Source organism: Pezoporus flaviventris, unplaced genomic scaffold, assembly GCF_033815535.1.
Source record: "Pezoporus flaviventris isolate CSIRO_AGI_PZ_B2104156 unplaced genomic scaffold, CSIRO_AGI_Pfla_v1 ptg000009l, whole genome shotgun sequence".
Taxonomy (NCBI): Eukaryota; Metazoa; Chordata; class Aves; order Psittaciformes; family Psittacidae; genus Pezoporus; species Pezoporus flaviventris.
In genome coordinates this window covers 5,481,993-5,503,909 of record NW_026892557.1, presented here as the reverse complement: position 1 = coordinate 5,503,909, position 21,917 = coordinate 5,481,993, and the positions used below count along the sequence as shown (strand labels likewise).

General features: G+C 44.2%; 1 long non-coding RNA gene across 7 annotated transcripts in view; it reads right to left on the bottom strand.

Annotated features, from left to right (window-relative positions):
- Positions 1 to 21,917, bottom strand: part of LOC133267808 (uncharacterized) — a 120,342-nt gene that overhangs the window by 6,836 nt on the left and 91,589 nt on the right. For 4 of the 7 annotated variants that reach the window (XR_009742858.1, XR_009742859.1, XR_009742857.1 and 1 more), the window contains exon 9: positions 11,698 to 11,755. This is a non-coding gene — a long non-coding RNA (uncharacterized LOC133267808). Of the gene's footprint in view, positions 1 to 11,697; positions 11,756 to 14,664; positions 14,688 to 21,917 lie in introns of all 7 variants that reach the window. The other 3 variants (XR_009742860.1, XR_009742861.1, XR_009742862.1) reach the window with 1 other exon arrangement.

Genomic DNA, 21,917 nt, shown 5'->3' with positions numbered 1-21,917 from the left:
TGAACCAACCCAGAGATCAGATAATGAGAAAGTCTGAATTACACCTCCAAAAAAGTAGGAGTTTTACTCCTGCTGGAAATCCCCACTGAGCTCCCCTACTGGGCTGGTGTGCTACAGCAGAGGACAGGCCATGAGACTCATCCAGTACGGCACTGCTTTCCTCCCTCTGATTCTTCATTCAGACCGCATCACAGACTCACGAGTTCTGTTTGGGGTTTGCACCCTTCAGGCACGGTGTTGGGCAGAATGCCCATTTCAAGTTTTACTTTAAAAAAATAATCAGTCAAGGACAGGTGCTCATTTTGGCCATCCAGCACCTGGAGAGCTCTTCTGAACACCAGCTGCCTAAAGTGAGTCAAGTTAAAAGCCAGACAGTGAATACTCTAAACAAAACCCCTTCCTCTGCTGAGCTTGCTGAATTACTCTGTCGTTGAGCCTTGCAGCTCTTCCTTCTAGGTATTTTCTGGTGATCTTGCAGCAATGAGATGTCTATCACCAGTATTAAAGCATGCAGCACCTTTTCACTACCAGTACAAAGAGAATCCTGACAGTAAACCGTCCTGATCTATTACACCACTAGTGGGCCACTAGTGGTTTCCTTCCAAAAAGGAGAATAAGATTGCAATTTCTACGGATTCATTTTCACTAACCTAACTTCAGACAGTTTTGACAATGCATTAAATACCAATTTTACTGCAAGTTTCTGTGTTTTCGTACCACCAACACTTTAATGAAACCCTCCTAAGAGGACTTCTAGCCTTATTTCTTACAGGAGCTAAACTAGTATGAAAAAGCCACAAGATGCACTTAACTGTCAGAAGCCTACAACAGAGAAGATTCCTTCTGCATTATGTCCAGTCTTTGGCTAGGTGTAATAGTTGAAGTATTAATAAATAGAAGGAGGAGCTGCTTGAACGCAAATTGATTTTTCTGATGTTATCGGTTGGTTTAATAAAAGGTATTGTCTATTAGAGTAAACTATGCTTTAGCTGTATCTTTAGGTCACCACAGCCACGACTGCAAAAGTGGAATAGAGGTCCAAAGCATCCAGGAAACTAAAGCTTCCAAAGCCACAGCTGCTTCCATATTTATTGAGAATGATGCACACTTTCACAGCAGTTTGGGAAGGCTGGAACATCTGTTTACCAGACACATGTATCACATTCTACCTTTGATTAGTGTGCCAAGTTTTAAAGAGTTACCACGTTAAATCCTGCAGAGGTGCTAAATAAACTGCACTGCAAAAGCTGAACAGAACTGCTCATAACCCTTCTCTCCTTCTTAGGCTCCACTGCATTGTTAGATGAAAGAGAAAATAAAGGAAAACCTGTTTAGCATCATTATACTGAACTATATTTGTGATTTCTATTACTCATATTTTGGTATATTGCAGCTTATATACATGTGCGTAGTCCCTGAAGGATGGAGTATGAGGTTCAGACCCAGCCCCAAACCATTTGTGACATAGACAGATATATCAAACAAAGCAGCTGGAGAAGGAAAGGCGCTGAGAAAGGAAGGCACCAACTCTTCCAGCACCACCCAGCTCAGCACTGGGAATACAACACATCTCCTCCAAGAGCCATCCAGTGCCTTCTAGCACTGAAACTGGTAGTATTTTTTTTAGGCAGTACTGCCCACTTTCTTCCAGCAGCCAGTCATCACAATACCTTCTTATCTGTATCCTCAAGATAAATTCCATAGACATTAGAGACCAAAGGGCTCCGACAAATTCCAGCTAACATACACTGAACAGCACACATGCAAAAGGAGACAACTTCCTGCCTCTGCTCTCAGAGTTACACAGGGTCTCACATCCCTGCTGCATCATGAGAATCCAGTGGATCCCAGTAACAGAGGCCAAGATGTCCTGTCCTCTACTTCTGTCCCCATGCTTAGTCACACATTGTACTAAGTTTCCATTTATAAGCAGTTTATATGGAAGCAATAAACTATTCACAGACATTATAAACATATTACAGGTCAGGGACTACACACACTAGGGTTAACAATCATTTACTAAAGCAGCTATTAATCATTTACAAAAAGTATATGTATCGAAACTCAGCATTTACGATGTATAATGGCTGTTATCCTGGCTGCCACACTGGAGATGGGCCCAAGGATCTCTGCAGTTCAAAAATCAACCACACATCTGAGGGTAGAAAAAGCACAGATTCCCAACAGGAAGCTGTGACAGGCTCACACCTACCACAGAGTGGATTCACAGAACTAGTGAATGGAAAGTTAACAAAAACTTCTCGAGTAAACCAGAAAGCTGCTTCTTCAAGAACATATCAAATGTCTTGGTCCCAATTTTTCCTTATCTATAGTTCAGGTGACCAAAGCAATCAGATGCTAGCCACTCACTGGTAGAGACAGAACTGGCTGCACTGAAGGAAGGCAGGCAGGGATATTCACGTCCCTTAAATTTTCAGCATCTTGTTGTGATTGGTGCTTTTCTTGCATATCTGGAAGTATTTTCTGCCCACTTTAGAAGGATACAAGTATACAAACAGCTTTATTTTTTTTTGACACTTTCAGTAGGGCGAGTATGAAAGTCGTAAGTGGTACTGGTATTTCCATGCACCTCAAATGCATCTCTATGCCACAAGTGACACCTGTTGCCCCAGGAATTTTTTTCTGGGAAAAAAACCCAAACATATTCTCACCCCTCTTTCCCCAAAGTCCTGGTTTTCTCCCTTGCAAGCAGCTGGGTCTCTGGGGAAGCAAAGCCCTAAGCCATCTGGCAGAAATCACCAAGGCAAGTTTTTGACTCACTGTCACAGGTCATGACCTACAACCACTGCCAGTGTTCCAGGGCTTCTAGCTCTTCGACTCCTCTTCCCCAAAGCAAACACAAATACAAACTGGAAAACTCCTGAAGCAAAGCTCTTCCCTCCTGGGGCTGAACGTCTGTACCTCTGCAAGAACACACTTGGTAACAACTCCACAGTCATTGGTTAGCTGTCAATCCCAGTTACACCAGCAACTACAGCAATCCTGAGCAGTTGAGGCTGGAGGGCAGCAGGACAGGTGACCCAGTATTCCTTCCACTACATTTACTCCTTGATTACTAACTGTTAGCAGAGAGCACTGGTGTCATCGCTGGGTTTCTATTCTATGGATGATTGAAATATGCTATAAGTGCACGTGATTTGAACTCACACTAAGGAAAAAGAATCCACTGGGAAAACCATATTTCAATTATCTGTAAGTCATCTTCTCGCATGAAATCCAAGTTAGAGTTTACAATGCAGTGCATCTGCACAATAGCACTTTCTTCAGCACATTTTCCTCTGCCCATATTTTTCATGTTTCAAAACTTGGTGTACTACTGGGAAACTGGTGCTTCCTTTTCCAATATTACCACCTGCAATAGGTGCATTGAGCTACGCAACATCAGAACCTATTTCCATCTTGACAACTACATTCTATGTATGCATCCTATAAGATATATACTTATAAGGTAAATCAGCCAACCTCAAGTTCTAATCTGAGGAAACATCTAAGCATATTCTTAACAAAGGAAAAGACTAATCGTATTACCACTGAACTGGACTATACACTTGCTTAAGCATGTGTTTAAACACTTTGCTGAATGGAGCCTGTGTTAGCATATGGGGCAGACTAGTCTTTAATGTAACCCTGGAGATACAAGTGTCCAGGTTGCATTTGTGCACTCTGATAAGCGCTAATCTGATAAAGACTTAGCCACACAGGCTCTATGCGTCAGTGAAGACAGTGTGGCAAGTGGATATTACAAGGATACTGCTTATCTAGCTGAGAACAAATGAAAACTCTTTCAAAGAACTTGGTGCTTTAGAGATAAAAGCTGGGCTTGTAGGGGGCCAGGAGAAGATGAGGTTATCACAGCGACAGGCAGGCTTAAAAACCCACCTCTTTATTACAGTGGCAATTAAAGGATAAAATTGCAGACCTCCAAAAGATGTAGAGGTGTCTCATTTCAATTTAAATCATTGGCCAGTGAAAACATGGATTCTCGTGGCATTGACTGTAAAGCATGATCGAATTTATAATGCACTTTTCTAAGAAATTGTCTGTTCCACCTTAGCTTTTCATGAGTTGTTAGAACAAATGAATCTGCAAACCTGTAGCTTATAAAGGAAAGAATCATAAGGGAAGCACGCTCCATATTTAATATAGTCCCACACACAGAGAAAACACCTAGAAAGCATATTGTAATCCTCAGTGGGACAGTGCCACTGACATATTTCAGGAGGTTGTCTACCTGTGCTCAGGAGGCCTGCAGGTGCACCAAAATACAAGCTACTCTGGTAAAAGGGTTGTCAGAAAAAAATACCCTGCACAATCTGAGGAAAGGGACACAGCACAGCTGGGCAGCTGCACCATCTCCCTGAATGCTGCTCACATGGACACCTCTACAGGGATGCAGGGAAAGAACACACTGCCAAGTGGCCAAGGCTGGAGCACAAACCAGTGAAGCAGCTAATCTCACAAGCCTCCAGGCTCAAGAGCAAGTTGCAGATATGTAATTATGCACCATATCGGCATTTATCTGACTTGAACTCATTGTTTCAGGCAAAGTTAGCTTTGGTTACCCAGGAGCTTTAAAAGAAGGAAGAATTCAAAGTTATCTTTGACTTTTGCTAGAACGGGTCTGCGCGTGACTGGGGAAGCTGCAGTGCCGTTCAGAAGCTGCAGGCTCAGCTCTACAGCATTACTTTCCACAGAATGCTGTCCAGAAACATCTTACTTCGATTTCATAAGCCTCATCTCCAGTTTCACACCACCGTGTAACTTAGCGTAGCAGGGCAAAGACACAGAAAAGGCTGGTCCTCCTCTCATTTGTTAAAAATAAGTTGATTTATGAAGTGCCTGTAATGCCATAAAAACACTTTATAAACATTGTCTGGTCACCTAAATTTTGTTCTCCAGATCCTAGTTCAAGCTTTTTTTCTACCCCAAGAGCTCCCTGTTTTCACTGACAGATCTGAAAAGTGCTTTTGCTTCTGTGATGGAATACCAGTTCCAAGCAGGAGTCCAGCATCACAGAAGAACCCTTTGGTTTGGAGCAGGACAACAGTTAAGAAATCTTCATTAACCCATCATCTGATGAACGCTGATGTCTCTTCCCAGCTAACTCCGTGGCAGCTACAGGGACCCAACACCTTCAAAACTAACGCTCAATATCTTTCTAAATTAAGCCACTGGTGATTAGTTCTGAAATTTTAAACAAAATTATTTCCCTTCTCAGACATGTCAGGCCTAAAGGAAATGTAAAATAACCTTCCCTTCCTCCTAGATCTTGAAAACCTCTCTGTGACAAAGGCCAAGCCCTGCAGAAAGCCTGCTTTCTCACCTAGTGAAACAGCACTGCCCAGTTTCATTTCCCCAGCACTGAAATGCTTCAGTTCCCTGCTTTACAGAAGAACTGCAGCTCTGAGCTAGACCCAGGGGTTTAGGTTCTCAGGAGGTTTATTTCCCACAGCTGCTCTTCAGCCAAGCTGTGAAGGAACCTGAAAATTCATTTGAAAACCCTCTATGGTTTGTCATGCTTTCACAATTACATTACAGCTCTTTCCTCAACATTCAGCACCACCCCCTGCAGGGAATTCCCCCGCCACATGGGTAACATTTACCAGGAAGGCTTGTAAACCTTGATGGGCATTTCATCTCCAACAGTGCAAAAACTGGCTTTCAAATAAGTCTAGGAAATTTTCTTTTACAAGCTCTGTGATTTTGTTATGGAAACTTGGCCTGCTGAAGTTCTGCTCTGTGAGCTGGGTTTGGAGGCCACTGAAGCAACTGGAAGGACTCGCATTCATGGTCATGGGCTCCAAACCTTCAAACTGCTCAGGTCTGTCTCTTTGCCAGTGACTCCACAAGGAAGTACCCTGTGAGCTAAGATTGAGGACAACTATCCTAGGAGGCTGAGTTAGTAGCTGGGGTTCTTGATGTAAAATGTCAGATGAGCCACTCTAAAGTTTCTTCCCTTCCACTAATTAAGACCAGGGTGTGCGGGTCTCAATGCAACAGTGTTGGACTTAACTCATCACCAAGTTTTGTTTACATCAGTCCTCAAGTGATCACTGAGGTCACATCATTTGCACATCAGAGTAACAGTCACCATGGAAACCAGTAAACTGACACCTGCTTGATGTCTTGGTTTAAAGGAGCTGTGAAGCTACTCAGGCAGGAAAGCCTCCTGCAAGCACGCAGCTCCTATCACTGGAGTGGTTATTTCCTTCATGTCTCACACATTCCACTTCCCAGCTTTGCCCTATAACTGGTTCATCATCTCCTCTAACCACACCAGATGCTCTCGTTCACCGGGATCACTCAGGCCCATTTACTACCAATTCTTTGTTATGGGGTTAAGAACCTGCCAGAGACTAACACGGAGTCAACCCTCAAATCCCTACCCCAGAACCCAAAGACAAACATACTCATTTTGAATTCATATTGACAAATCAAGCAGATGTCAAGTTATTCAGAACGCGCAAGCAAAACCTTGATCCTGGTCATCATATTACAATTATATACTGGATATAAAATATCTTATTGTATTAGATGCAAGTCTAGCTATTTATCATCAAGGTAATCAATTGAAAGAACTGTAAAACGCAGAGCCACAGGAACTGTTAGTTTTTGACCAACACATACAAAAAAAGATGCCCACAATCTATATATTGAGCCCACACCTATTTCACTTTTTTACAAGATACAAGTGCCTGAATGTTACATTAGCCACTACCCTGCATTTCATGGACCCTCAAATAAATACAAAGATGAACCTAGGACATTTCTTTCCTAGATTAGCTCTCAAAACTGGAGTCTTTTGAGTTTGGGAACTTCCAACTACATAAGAACATAGCTCTAGAAAAGCACATCTTTGATCTTTCTTTAAAGCCAGAACATCACAAAATAATTCCTACTGTTCAAAAGTTGATTATATATTCACACACACTGCTGCATAAAGTTCATGACTATGAACACCATTTTAAATGACCAGAAGTATTTCTGCCTGATCGAAGGCAATTACTGAACACAGAATTGGCTACCATGACACTTGGAGTGCAAGTTAAAACAAACACATGTAAACAGCCCCCTGAGTTGTGTTCAATAGTATTATCCCATTCTTTCTCCGAAACAGGGTGACTGCATATATACTCCTGACTGGGAATTGCCTCCAACTTCAAACCCTACCTGGGAACACTTCAGAAAAATACCAGCTGGCTGGCCAAAATTCTGCCAAAAAACATTCCAGCACTTCAGTAGCACAGTATCATATTCCACATTTGAGGAACACTCCTGGGAACATTCCCAGGCATCCTTGATTTTACTAGTATGGACTCAGCCTAGGATTTCCACATGCTTACTAGAATAAAGTTTTGCTACTTGGCCACTACCTTCTGAACAGAGAACCCATCCAAACCAAAAGAATGGCAGAAATTAACATTACAGTTAAGAATCCTTCCTGAAAGGGACTCCAGGGCCAGTTTGGAACAAGCACCATTCAGCACTCGCCAGAAAGCCATGTGCTCATTAGACCTCCATTTTACACCCTCACTTTCCGATTGTCCTGGGATAAACACAACAGCACTTGTAGATTCCACATAGCCACCACTGGAACAAGATCTTAACTTCGGAGTTCAAAAAGGGATCTCAGAGAGCCAATCAATAGCAGCTGTAACAAGAAACACTGAGGAGTGTCACTGCTAGTGAAAGCACAAGCAAAACAATGCTTCCTGCCCACAAGTCTCCAAGGCTTCCCTTTTCCTGCTTTTCATCCTCAGTCCCTTTTGATCCATGCAACAAGGGTGTCATTTTAACAGAGAGAACCCTGTTGTAGCTGTCACACAGCTACATCTTCGGGTTGTAACCAAAAGTTCTATGGAAACAGTGTAACAGAGATGCTTGGGAAGGGAAAGGGATCAGGAGGAATCAGGAGAAAAGGAAAAGGACACAGAGCATCTTTTACCTGACACTGCGTATCTGTTCTAGTGCTGCTTTCATTTAGCCAGCATGGAGAGAAACACTGGGGGGCAGCTGGCACCACAGCCTTCCTCACAGCCTGAGTGGAGGGAGCATCCTGTGCATTGTCTCCTTCCAGTGGGTCTCTATGCAACTCCTGCTGCGCTCACCTCGACCTGCTAGATATCTATGCCCTAACACACAACATCTTAAGGTCACACAACATTTTACATAATTCCAATAGATTTTACCACAGCCTGGGAATGGATACATCACCATCACTCACTTCACAGCACAACATTAAGGTGGTTTTCTTTTGTGTTTTTCTTGTGTGTTTTTTAACATTCCTTAAATAATTTGGTTAACAAATCACACAGTTGAAGCTTGTACAAAAAAGCACTATCAGAGAAATGTATTCACAATAATTAATCAGAGTGTGAAACATTTTCTAGAGAGAAACAGTCTTGAAATGGCTTAAAAACCTTGAGAAGTCTTTGAAACAATAAAACAGAATTTTTGTTTGCTTCCTTTGATTTCTAATTCCTGGTGTACTTGGATAGCATTTTCAAGAGGTTTTTATTCCTCCAACTTCCAAAGCCACAGAAACTCAGCTTTTTAAACATGAAGCTAACAGTCCTGTGACATGACTCTAGAGGGGGGCTTGACAAAAGCTCCCAAGTATCACAATGTTAAAAACCAAAGAGTTGGCAAAATACCTCAGATTTGAGGAGGTGAAGAAATATGAGTGGCACGAGACGGACTTGAACAGCTGTACATACTTCAGCTCAAGATTTTAAATTTTCTGTCAAAATATTGCAGTGAAAAACCAACATTCTCCACAGAAAGCAGCTATTTTTGGTGAAAATGCTATTTTATCAAAACTCTATTTTCCATTAAACACAGTTTTGACAGAAATTTTTCAACTCTCCTTATTCAGTGTTATGCTCTGTAGTTGGAAATGTTAGCAGTTTTTTAGGCTGTCTCTACAACTGCAAAGATTTATAAGGACTTGGCAAAGATGAAGAATGGGAAAAAAAATCTGATGTAAGACTAAGATCTCTGTCCCTTCCTATTACACACAGCCCTAGAAATGATTTTTAGTGAAGTTTAATAGAATACATGACAGTGACAAAGCACAGCAATGCTGCTGCAAGAAACCTGTTAATATGTCTTTTCATGGCTTTTTTTTTTCCATTGGATAGTACTGGCAAAGCATCTTTCTTCTATTAGTAAAGCAATGGAGTCTTTCATTTTGCCTTACTGAACTAGGGGGTAATTTTTCACCTAGTCAAGCCCTGGTACCACTGGTCTGTGTGCTGAATTTGGGAGCCCTGTAGATGGAGTTGCACCTTCCTCAAATCCTAAAGAAAGGGATTCAGTACAGGACTATGCCTACTTGTCTGCTGGAATGACGCAGGACTCCCTTGGCTGTGCTCTGAAGGCAAGCTGCTGCTGCTGCCTGCTTGTATCATGTTACAGCTCAGTCTGAAGTGAAACTGCGGGGAGAAAAAGAATCGGTGTGTGCAAATCAGAGGTATTTTGAAAATCAGAAACCTGCTATTGGGAAAAGGAGAAAGAAGGCTAGAGAACTCCTGAGCACTGTTATTTTCTGTAGCGCTTTTGGTTTTTAGGCTTTCCAAAATGTATTTACAAGGTTTTGGGGCTCTGCAGCCTCCCCATTGTCTGCTGAACCTTGCCTAAACTAAGCAAGCACTTAGGCCAGGTTGGACAGGGCCTTGAGCAACCTGGTCTACTGGGAGGTGTCCCTGCCCATGGCAGGGGGGTTAGACCTGGATGAGCTTTAAGGTCCCTTCCAACCCAAACCATTCTGGGATTCTATGAACACAGCTTATCTCATTAGTAATGAGGCAAAAGAGAAGCTACGGTCATGACCTTCACCCAGCTTAGCCCTGGCCTTTGCCTGAGACTGAGAGAGCCACACAGTCATAGCTGCTATGAATTAGTGCAACATGAGGGTCAGTGGAGCCACACAGCATCACAGCAACTGAAAATGTGCCCTGGATTTTGCTGCCAATATTAGAATACATATTTCGCATGCACCTCCTTTCTCTTCATCCCCATCTCGGATGAACTTATGCAGTCATGATTAGTAGCAAAAGTACCCAAGCTCCCATTCAGTGACTGTGGGACAAGAGGCAGTCTAAGAGATCTTTTTAACTGGACACACTTCCTCACACAACCAATTTGCAAGATAGGCATATGTCAGCAATAGTAACCCATATACAGAACACTCTGGACCTAAAGAAAACAGAAAACCAAGTCTGATGGCAGATGTGAGGAAAGGAAAGTTTCCATATAACATCTCTCTCTGACTCCACTAACTAAAAAATGATGCAGGGGAACAACAGCCTGCTTCCAAATCAGAGGGATGCATACACATGAGCACACACAGACGCATATAGGATTTTTGCTAGTTGTCTCTATGGAACCCCTAAGTATCCACCAACATTAATATAAATCCTTCCTTCCTGCAAGCCAGCATTCCCCAGCCCGTTCCATCTCTCACTTCCCCCACAAAAATGACAGACTGACTCTAATCTCCCACCTGCATAAATCTCCTACAGACAACCACAAATATTTTAGCTATGCTGATTTATGGAAGCACGAGCAAGACTAAACCAGGAGATCCATCCTCCATGCACAATGACTGATGGCTTGCTGCAAATCTTTCCATTTAAAGCGCTGTCACTTTTGCAGCTCCATAGAGAGAGAAAAAAAAGAGGAATAAAATAACATGCAGTAATGCAGCTTATGGCAGCTCCTGGGAAAAAAGCATTTGTGCAACCTGATTTCTACCAAGTCCTTCTGCACAAAATCTTCCTACTAACTGAAGAAACTCGATTTGAGAATGGATGTAAGAACAGCTGCAGGACCCCGCCAGCTCTCCTCCAGCCATCCCATTTTCTGACTTTAAATGACCATGGCAATCTAGATTTACAGCCAATGGAGAGTTGTCTTTTGTATCTGTGGATTGAAAGAATGAATGAAAATGGGGACTCCTTACTCAGATTCAACTACAGCAGAAAACAAAATCAAGACTGTAGCCCCTGGCTCCAGAATAATTAACAGCAAAAAACTCCCCAAATCCAGTGGACTAAGCTTTGAAGGCCACAAGGCACTGGGAACATCCATTGACCTCAGAGAATACCCATCAGAGACAGGATGATTCTGACAAGAACAAGACCAGGACCACCGAGTTTACTCATGGCAGATAAACAAAAAGGACACAAACTGTGCACAAGAGACCTGTCAACATCTGGTGCAGCCTCTCCACAGAGGCAAGAGCTTACAGAGGAGATTGAACTCATTTAGCTGCTCTGAGCCAAGCTGTTTTAAGGTTTGTGTTTTGCACCAGGACATCAACAGGGGCAGATAATGCTGTTGTGGCAACACATTATTACTATTCTGCCAGTTGCAGTTTCAAAGAGCTGGGCTGAGACCCGAAGTCACAGAGCAAATAAAGGGATTTCTGCATTCTCAGCTTCACCAACACCATTTTCCTGGCACTTCCTCTGCACCTTCTCTGCAGTGGGCTGTCTCTTCCACGCAAGCCTGTTGACAGTCACAGTTTCACCTGTTGTCACAAGCATGTCAGTAGTAATGTCTAACTGAACAGCTGCATGCTTTCTGTTCTACTGCATCTAATTGACTAGTAAGTAAAGCCTTACAGCAGGATTACTGACCATACTCCTTTTGTATGAAATTTAATTGACTTACCAAAAGTTTTGCTGGGTTACAAGTCATTTGTTTTCACATCCTGACTCCAAGATATCAGCTGGAAGAAAGAAAGAGGGTTAGCTAGTTAAAAAGAAGAGCAATGGATATTTTATATCTTTGGAATGCATGTCTGAAATGCAATGGTTATTTTAGGGCATGTTACATTGTCTACATGGTCTATTACACGGAATTCTGGACTCAATTTCCTCTCCAGGCTCTGTGAATAATCACTTCCTTTTTCTAGACCTTAATTTCCTCAGTCAGTAAAATGGGGAAAGTTACACATACTGTCCTTGGAAATGCATTTAATGACAAACCTTTATGTAATGGCTAATTGTGCAATATCATGAATAAAGGAGGAGAAGACCAGCTGTCAAGTAGCTTGGGACAAATCCCACCCCTATCAGTGACAAATTTATACAGGTTTGCTTTAGGCTCCTCATTCAAGACTTGCAGGTGAAACTTGAGAATACCTGTTCTAACAGGAAACTTTGCTTTTCCTTGCTATGAATCAAATCCAAAATGACACACTGGTAACACTTTGTACTTGTTCTTACCAGCTTGTAAACCCAACTCAAAGAATATCCTTATTTGAGAAGGAAAACAGAAAATCCCCAGGACTCGGCGACAGACACTCCAATGAGGCCTAAGGCTTAATTACACATGGATCTGCTCTAAAAAGAACTTTATAGACTGCTTGCAGATTTCCTTGGGTCACATGCTTGAAGCAGGAAATAATGCTTTTATTAAGCAGGATCTTAATAAGAAACAGTATAAAAGGAGACTAGAAATAGATAAATGAGGATTTTGAAAAGTCTGGCAGTGGGACAGAACAATCATCAACATGAGGCAAAAGAATGCTCCCTGCTTCCCATCCCAACTATCTTTTTAGCATGGAGAACTTTTCAGTTCGTGTGTCAGGCTGAGAGCCACTGGCTTGGACAATCCTGGCAGCTGTTTGTATTTGCACACCTACAGTACAAAACAGTAATCTCTCAAACCTGTTCTATACGGCAGATGTTGGTGACCAGCACTATTGCAGACCAGGTGCCCACACAAGGGCACAGAAGCATTACAAGGCTTAAATCAACACTCCCAGAGTGGCACTTTGCTCTTTATATCTCGGAATCCAAGCTGCCTGTCTCTATGGCTGAACTGTGATAGCTTGGTTGGGCTAACGAACAGATTCATTCTGCTATGGCAAAAAAAAAAACAGAAGGCAGAGTCTTGGACAAGCACAAATTAGAAATAATGTACTCTCTGTGAAGTAGCTACCACCAGGACAAAATGAACAGAACTTTGGCTTAAATAGCCCAGACATCAAGAACAGTTCCAAAGAGGCCTACATAAAAAACCTGCATGGTGGCAACTCAAAGAAGAAAATAGAAAGGTCTTGGTCAAACCACAGAACATCAAGGAAACAGAAAAGAAAATAAAAAAAAGTCCACTGCTTTTCTGTTTCTGCTAGTTTACTTTTGGACATGTGGGTATGATTTCAAATAGTTGTATGTAATACTACAAAAGCCTTGGGTTACGTGTGAACCCCTGCATGTCAGAACTGCAGAAAACAGTTGTACAAGAAGATGATCACTACGTGAGAAATACGTGTACAAAGTACAAATAGGTGTTGGGGTCAGGGTTCAGGACTGAGCCTGCCAGATACAAGAGGCAGAGCACCACTGCTAACAGGAGCCTTAGCTCAAATTCTGTTTATCATCTGGAAGGAGTCTGAGTAACTTTCAGCAAAAAAGTTCTTGTTTTTCTCCAAACAGAAAGATCAAGATCAGAACTTGGGTGCACACACACATGCACACACAAGGCAAAACAAAGGACCCAACATATATTAACTTAAAATAACAATTACTTCAATTGACAGTGTGATGTCAAGACATGTAGATGAAACATATTTCCATTACAAAATCTATTCTGTCTGCTACTAACATTGTCAAGTGCATTCAGCCTCTTGGTAGCTCAAGATGATTCCATCACCGATCCATCAAAGGCTAAATACAGCTATATGAAACACAGAATATAGGATGTGATCACTTAGCGTGCATGGAAGCGTGAAAGTAAGCAACGTGCTCATGGTAGTCAGGTTAAAGCATTATTTAGCTGGTTAGATCACATTCCCACATGGTTTGTAACTACACATTAACAAGTCAAGACAGACCTCCTAAGTTTGGCACTTTGCAGAAAGCGTTCAGGAGGGATTTTCAGCGACGGCAGGAGCAGCTGCTGGCAGCTCCCTGCAACTCTGACTGCAAGCTCACAGCTGCATGCGCTGGACAATGAGATGGTGACCCAGCCTAGCTGTGGTGCCGTGTTTGTATGAACATCCTGCAATAGTCCCCCTATCTCCAGAAAACCAAAGAAAAGGCACAGAACAGAGTTGAAAAGAATCATTTGTAAACAACTGAATGGAAACCCCTCTTTTACGAGCTTCCTTTTGCAGACTATCCTCATCAAGCCAAGGTTGATGCTTTCTGATTTAGGCCCAGCATGCACTACCTTCGTTTCCTGCACTCAAGCTGCTAGTGCTCACACAGAATGAAGTGGGTGATCTCGCTACTCCATGTTCTGGAAGGTAGAATAGAAAAATGAATGAGGGGTCTACAGTGTCCTCCCAGACTTGACCTAGTTCAAAGAAAAACCAGGAAGAGCTGTGGCAGGTTCATGCTGTGAAGAAATTGTTGCTGCTTCCAACCCACCATGCCAGACTGTAGGATGCTGCTGCGAGGTCACCTGAACAGATTCACTACAGAATTCAAAGCCACAATGAAACAAGATGCTTTCAGAGAAGTACCTGGTTGCTGACTGAAGGAAAATCTCTGTGTAGTTAACACAGCCCTGCACAAGTTTGTGTTGAAAACTTCAATCACACAACCATACTCACTTTTAACACATTACTTGCTTACATGAGAGACTTACCCCATAAGAAGAGACAAACCACACAAGGATGAAACTTACCAGGGTCAGTTTCTAATCTCAGACTCCTGTAAATCAAAAGTGACTCCTTAATCAGAACATTTTAAACCAGAAGTTAAACCAGGCATGTATCTATACAATTCAGTAACTGGCGAGTGCCTGTCTGAGGAGTTCTGGAATTTTCAGAGGAAGTTAGGTTCTGAATTAAGAGCCAGGATTTTCAAACCTGAAGCAGCAATTTTTGTGACAATTCTATTCTTTCTGACTAGTAACCCCTCCACAAAGGCAGCACATTTTCATGGTTCACCACCAAAAAATTAAGACACGTTTTCCAAATGAGCTCAACTCCCAGTTTACATACCTAAATGATGCTGAATTACCAAAACAGTGTGTGACAAGAGCTGGCCTGAACCTGTCTTCTGGTTTCATTTGGTCCATAGAAAAATGGTGTTTTGGCAAAATCAAGAAGTTTCACATCAACAGGAGAGCTCCTCCGCCACAAAACAAGAGACTGCTGCTTTCTGACTCTTTCTGTAACTCCAATTAATTGTTTGTCATTAGAATTTACCACTTGGAAAGCCGGTAGAACTTTAAACATAAACAGACTCTTTCAAATCAGGAGTTGTCAGTGAAGGTATTGTTTCACAATCTACTAAACCTGGAACCTGTTCTGCTGTGGACCTGTCATCTCCTACTCTTGCTCCTTTTGCTGAGCCACAGCAGTCAGCCAGATCATGGAGCTCACATGGCAAGGGAAAAAAAAACATTTGGATTTCAGCCTCCTCCTCTTGGTGACCAACAGCACATTCATGCTGCCTGAAAAAGGGAAGGGGCAAGAGGATATAATTTGGAGGCAAAGCCAACTTAGACCAGCTCGACTGACAAATGAAACTGCACTCTCAAAGAACAAGAAACGTGGCCCCAGGAGAAGAACTGCTTCTCCCTCTGCTCTGACACTCTGTACCAAAGTAAACACAAACTGTCAACTGCTCTGTTCTGACAGTGGAGATCTGAGGAACACAAAACACAGAGCCCACACACCACAGCAATCCCCATCTCACTTCTCTTTGTTTCCACCCAAAGCCTGCATGATCTCACTGCTGAAGCACTTATCTTGGTTCTGTCCACAAGATGGGTGGATACTGGCTGACTTGTTAATACATTTTCCTCATGCTGCTGGGTACACTTCCCTTAGCATCCAATATTTTTGGGTTTGCCTTTAAAAACAGCATGCATAATGGAAAGGCTGGGAATACCTTTTTGGAAAGGCTGGAAATGCTTTCTCGTGCAGCAGAGAGGAAAATGTATTTCAAACTGAGCAAAAAAGCTCCAAACACAAGGAGGAAAGGTCCCTGTAGGAAAACTGCGGACAGTAGTTTGCACATGTAGGAAAATTCTGATAAATGGAGAATCTGTAACTTTGCAACCTGGATTTTGTCCCCTGTATAGGGACCAAGGACACTGCTGGTATGCCCCAGGTGTGGATTCTGCATGACAAGAGAGCCAGATTTGTTAAGTATCAGCTGAGCATGCATCTGCCTGCTCCTCTCACTGCAGGTTGCAGAACTGATATTATAATAGGCAGACTTCAAACTGCAAAGAATGGTCCTTTAAACACAAGGGTCAGATGGTTCTGAGCAAGAGAAAATAAATCAGAAAAGCAAACAAATGCACTCAGTGGGCCAAGTTTCACCATGAAAGGCTAGAGGGTCTTTTTCCTCTGCCTGCTATTGCCATTATTATCCTTAAAGTAATGGTTCTGGGAAGGAGATTTCAACATATGCCATAAAAAAAGCTGTGGCAAACCTACAGAGCACATTAACCAGAAGGAAGGGCAAACTACTCTGGATGTTCTAATGAATGAAATCATTTAATAACACCAGCGAGTAGAGCTCACTTATAAACACTTTCAGAAGCCTTAGCACTCAATTCTACTCATTTGAGAATTCCTGACAGCTGTTAAGATCCTTTCCAGCTATCAAATTACGGCAGAGGAATGGTGCAATTCCAATAATTAATTTCAGAATTTGTCAGAAAGCTAGAGAATATCATCATGATATTTTTTCTTTTTAAAGATCTCTTATCTGACAGAAAATATTTCTCAGCGAGTGGCGCTGAGGAAACCCTTGCACGTGGTGACCAGGCTGCAATCTGGGTAAGAGCAAAACCACCACGGTTCACAGGGTGGTGGAAGTACTTCTCAAGACAGTCACAGACAACCAGGAAGGTCTGTTGCAGGTTTTCTTTTTGGCTTGGTTAAATGTGCTATATTAGATTATCAGATATACTGCAGGGAGATAAAGCACTATAGAACTGAGACAAAATCTGGGCCACTTAATGAAACACCTTCTGTTGAATATTCAGCTACACAAAAGGTCTGTATCCTGCAAACCTTCACAAGGCCAAGCAGAGGGTCTGGCCCGCAAACCGTTGTCTGTATTTATCGATGAGTTCATTTAAGTACAAACTTCTTTCCATCTACAGATAAAAGTGTAAGCAGAGGGACATACTTCACTGAGAGACGGGCAAAACAGCAGCCAGCTCTGTGTTTTACTCACAAAGGCAGTTTATGCCTCAGCTCAAGAAATACTTGACCTCCCGATCTACCAGCCACAGCTACTTGCCTTGCACCAGGCATGTGGCCTCAACCTATAACCCATCAAAAACAGACAGCTTGGGAAAGATGGGACATGCAGAGCCTTGTAGGTAAATTTGGAAGATCTTATGCCGTGCGATCTTCATTTCTACTATTTATTTGGCTTAAAGATATTTTTGCAGTATATAAAGAGCTAACATGGATGAGCAGCTTACACATGGAAAACTCCTGAGCTCAGTTTCTGTCTGTGAGACCATTTCTTGCAAAATTTGACAGGCCACCCTAATTTCTGCATATAAAGTAATTTAAATAACAGTTTCAGATGCATTGGAGGGCAAGATGAGCACACAGAGGTGAGCTGAGGTTTGTAAAGTGCTTCAGAATCCTTCAGCCACAGGCACTGAAGAAAATATTCAACATGTTAGAAAGATTCCAGTGCCCAGTAAGCTTTTTTCCATTATAACTGAGAAACTCACACATCTAAAGGATACACCACCTCTTTTCTGGAACCAAATTCATTTCTGTCACTACTGCAGTCACAAAGCCTGATGCAGTGCTTACATCCAAGCCCTTGGCCTGTCTATTGTGGTCACCAGAAAAACCTGCCATTTATTTTTCTACTGCATAATGTTGTAAATCCCAAGAACAGTGAAACAGGGAATATGCTACTTCAGTGTGCAGACAGCTAACACAGAGCTGCTTGCAGCAAGGCAGGGAATCATCAGAGATCACGCCATGATCTTGGTGCCTCCTACACTGATCCTCATCCTCCCTACCAATGCTCATGGAGCCCGAAGACAGCAACAGCTCCTGTGCTTGTCCAGTGGACAAGGAACAACAGGCCCAAACAAAATGGCCACGGATGGAAGTTGCTATGTGCTAAACTCCACCATTTCAGCTTAAGAACAGTCAGCTGTTCTCTGCATGGCCAAGATACTGAATCTCACTCACAGGCAGACAGAGGCATTCTGAAGAACAGTGAAGAGATCTGAAGTGAAGATACAGGTTTTAAAAGGTTGGGCCAAGTGGCATATGCCTGTCCAGCAATTCCTTCTGCCTTCATCTTCTGAACTGTGTAACAGCGTGTGACTAATATCAGTCCTCCCACTTCTCCAGCCTAGTCATTTCAGCTGATATTTTAAAGTGTACCACACTATGTGCTGACATGCCTCCACCCTCTGCTAGCTTTCCTGTTCTAGAGAGACAGAGAGGGAGAGTGACTCATGCATCTCTCCTACTATTCAAGCCTTTTAAGCAAATTCAAAGGAAAGTTTTAAAGGTGCTCTCTTGCTTTGGGGATGCTTGGGTGGGGTTTTCTGTTTTTGCATGTGCTTGTTTTGTCAGGTTCTACGTCATTTTCCAACCTCTGTGATGCTGAGACATTTTAATAATTCATGACTCTTTCTGACACTGTCAAACTGCAATTTGGAAATGTCAGGGGTACCCACTGGTAAAGGCATTTGTGGATGCCTATAGGAAATTAAATGGAAAAGGAGAAGGATGGTAGAATGAGCTTGCTAAATGCCATATCTGGCTTGTACTCCAGCCATAATTAAAAGCTGAGGCAGTAGAAAGAAGAAAGTAAAAACCCTGAAAAAGAATGCATTTTAGACTTGATAGCAACGGACTTCAGAATGTGCCGAAGAAGAACAAATACCGCAGATTGTTATTTCAGTTCCAGCATATTTATGTCAGATTTAAACACAAAGTATTTTATCATCAGCTCCGGGCATCTTCCAGAGATAGCCATATGATGGCTACAAACCCCAAGGTAGAACAGCAACCAAAACGAGCAAAGAAACAACAAAACCATCAGGAAACGTGGACTTGAAAGTGCATCTCTGAGTTTCACAAAACTTGAGCTATTCTGAAGCCGTCAAAAGCAGATGAAAATCCTCATCGGGAAACAGATGAGCTGACACCTCACTTCTTTATCACGTAGAAGTGTAATACTAATAAAACCATAAATTATTTACTTTAACTCATGTAAAGAAACCTTGAAAGGAATAGAAAACAGCCCTTACAAGCAGCTACTTAGAATCAAGAAGCTAAAGAGCTCTTTGTAAGAGCCACGTCATTATGTTTTTAACCTAGATCCCCAGAGAACAGGGAGAGGAGAAAGCAAGCCATTAGGGAGATCACCAAGCAAAGAAGTCAGCTCACTGAAGTGTGTTTTCTCATAGACCTTTTTAATGCCAGGTTAAATCTTGACCTCAGACATGATCTAGAGAAAAGCACAGTCCACTGATACGGGCAGCTTGCTCAATGGCATCTAATGTCCCCAGGAAGACTTCCTGAGGAAACAGAGATGTTTTCCTCTTGCAGCAACAAGCTCCTCGGAATTAGATGTGTGCTTTTCTGGAACCCAGCCACTTAGGAAAAACCCATGAGGTTGACAGGACAGTGGCACTGGGGACCGATGTTGGACAGCTTGCTTAAAAAGTGAACCACCACACATTTAATGATGAACTGAAAAGTACGGAATGCTTTGGGAGGTATGTCTGATCTCCAAGTACAAGGGGTGATAGGTTCAAACTGAAACAAGGGAAGTTCAGGTTGGATATAAGGAAGAAGTTCATTACTGTGAGGGTGCTGAGGTGCTGGCGCAGTGTGCCGAGAGACGTGGTAAATGCTCCATCCCTGGCAGTGCTCAAGGCCAGGCTGGACAGAGCCTTGGGTGACTCGTCCATGCTGAGGTGGCCCTGCCCACTGCAGGCGGTTGGAACTGGATGATCTTAGGTCCTTTCCAACCCTAACTATTCCATGATTCTTTGATCTCTTGCTCTAAACCGAGCACAGGCGGACTCTCCCAGTACAGTGCACTTGCAGTCAGCCTCACCTCTTTCACCGTGCCCTGCCCCAGGAGGCAGAGCGGGTCAAGGCGCTGCCCTGCGCCGGGCTCCTCAGCGCGGGGCTGCTCGTGGGGAGCGCACGGGCCCTCAGCCCGGCCGCACACAGCGGGGTTCCTCACCCCTCAACCGACCGAACCTGCGATTCCCCCCTCGGGAACGGCCTCTTCAGGCTCCCATTTAATGTCTCTGCGCACGCGGTCGGTTTCCAAGCACCGCTGTCCCTTTCCTCCACCTTCACGCCCCTCGGCAGCGGCGAGACCAAGCCCTCCACAGGCGGGGCCCCGCAGGGAAGGGGCTGCCCCGCGACAGCCGACAGCAGGCCCCGGCGAGCACCGGCCGGCGCGGCCCCGCTCCCGGCGCCATGGCGGCCACCCGCGCTCGCGCTGCCTCAGGCTGCGGGCGCCAGGAGCGCGCGGAGGGACGGCTCCTTTAAGAGCCGCGGCGGCGCCCCCTGGCGGGCCGTGTCCGCTCCGCTCCGCCCCCGGCCCGGCGCGGAGGAGCCGCGGCAGCGCCAGACCCCGGGTCGCGGGCGGCGCCGGGGCCGCAGACGGGCGGCGGGGCGGGGCGGGCCGGGCCGGAGTGCGGCTCAGCGCCTCCTGCCGCGCGGGGCCGACCTGCGGGCGGGGGCCGCCGCCTTCCGCCCGGGCCGCAAGAGCGGAGCCGCCGCCGCGCCCGCCTCGATCCCCGCCCGCAGCGGGGGGGGCCGGGTCCAGCCGGGGGCTCCCCTCGTTAAAACTCCGTGCTAAGCGCCTGCCCGCTCCGAGAGCGGATGGGCGCGGATAACGCTGCGCAGCCACAGCTCACCTGGGAGCGCTGAGCGGGAGTCGGGCTCTTCCCGAACAGCCTCCCGGACAACCGCAGCCACCCTCCCCAGAGCCTCTTTGCAGCCGCAGAAAGCGAAAAAGCGGGACGGCATTCCCAACTTTTGTCGCCACAAAGCCTTTTGGGGGAGAATTCATTTCCCTATGTCCTCGCGGCTTGCACTGAGCCACACCGACATATGTCAGTGACTCAGGCCAGAGCTTGCCAAGCCATCAGAGCATGAATACCTCTTTAAAACAAAAAGTAGCAGCTTCTAAAGAATAAAGGGACTCCAAACCCAGCCTTCCCTCCCCACAGGCCAAGCTATTTGACTGAATTGGGCAGCAGTGTTTTACCACTTTGAGATTGCAACTTGGATGGCAAAGTCTTGTCTGATGGCTGGCTGGCTGATTTGTCTCTCAGCTTGCAGAGAAATGATGCAAGTCAATTTGACAGCTGCGAGGCTCCCCAAGGATTCCAGACCCAAAGTGCAGAGAGCAGCGACAGACACAGCGATGCTCAGAATATCAATGAGGCGCTGCCTGAGAATAGTGCTGAGGCAATACAAATCACACGTGTTCAGCTGGAAGGTTATCACTATCATTATAGTTATTAATTATTATTATTATTACTTCTATTATTAAGATAGAAAATAAGCCCAAAAGCTCCTCCTGGTCTCATGGAAAACAGATGAGTTCCCAGCTCTGACCCACATGCTGCCCTCTGGTCCATGCAACCATAGCTCTGCCTAAGAAGATGCTGTACCATAAAAAGTTGCAAAGCTTTCCATTAGTTCAAAAAGGAATAGCACCTGCTATTTGTACCCAGCTTTCCTGGGTCCTGTATGGAGTGCTGCAAGTGGAAACGTGCCTGCCTTCTCTCTGGAGAGTGCTGGTAACAGCTCTGTAGGTCTGTAAATCACAGGATCACAGGCTGGTTTGGGCTGGAAGGGACCTTAAAGCTCATCCAGTCCTAACCAAGGGGCAGGGACACCTTTCACTAGACCAGGGTGCTCCAAGCCCCATCCAACCTGGCCTTGGATACGG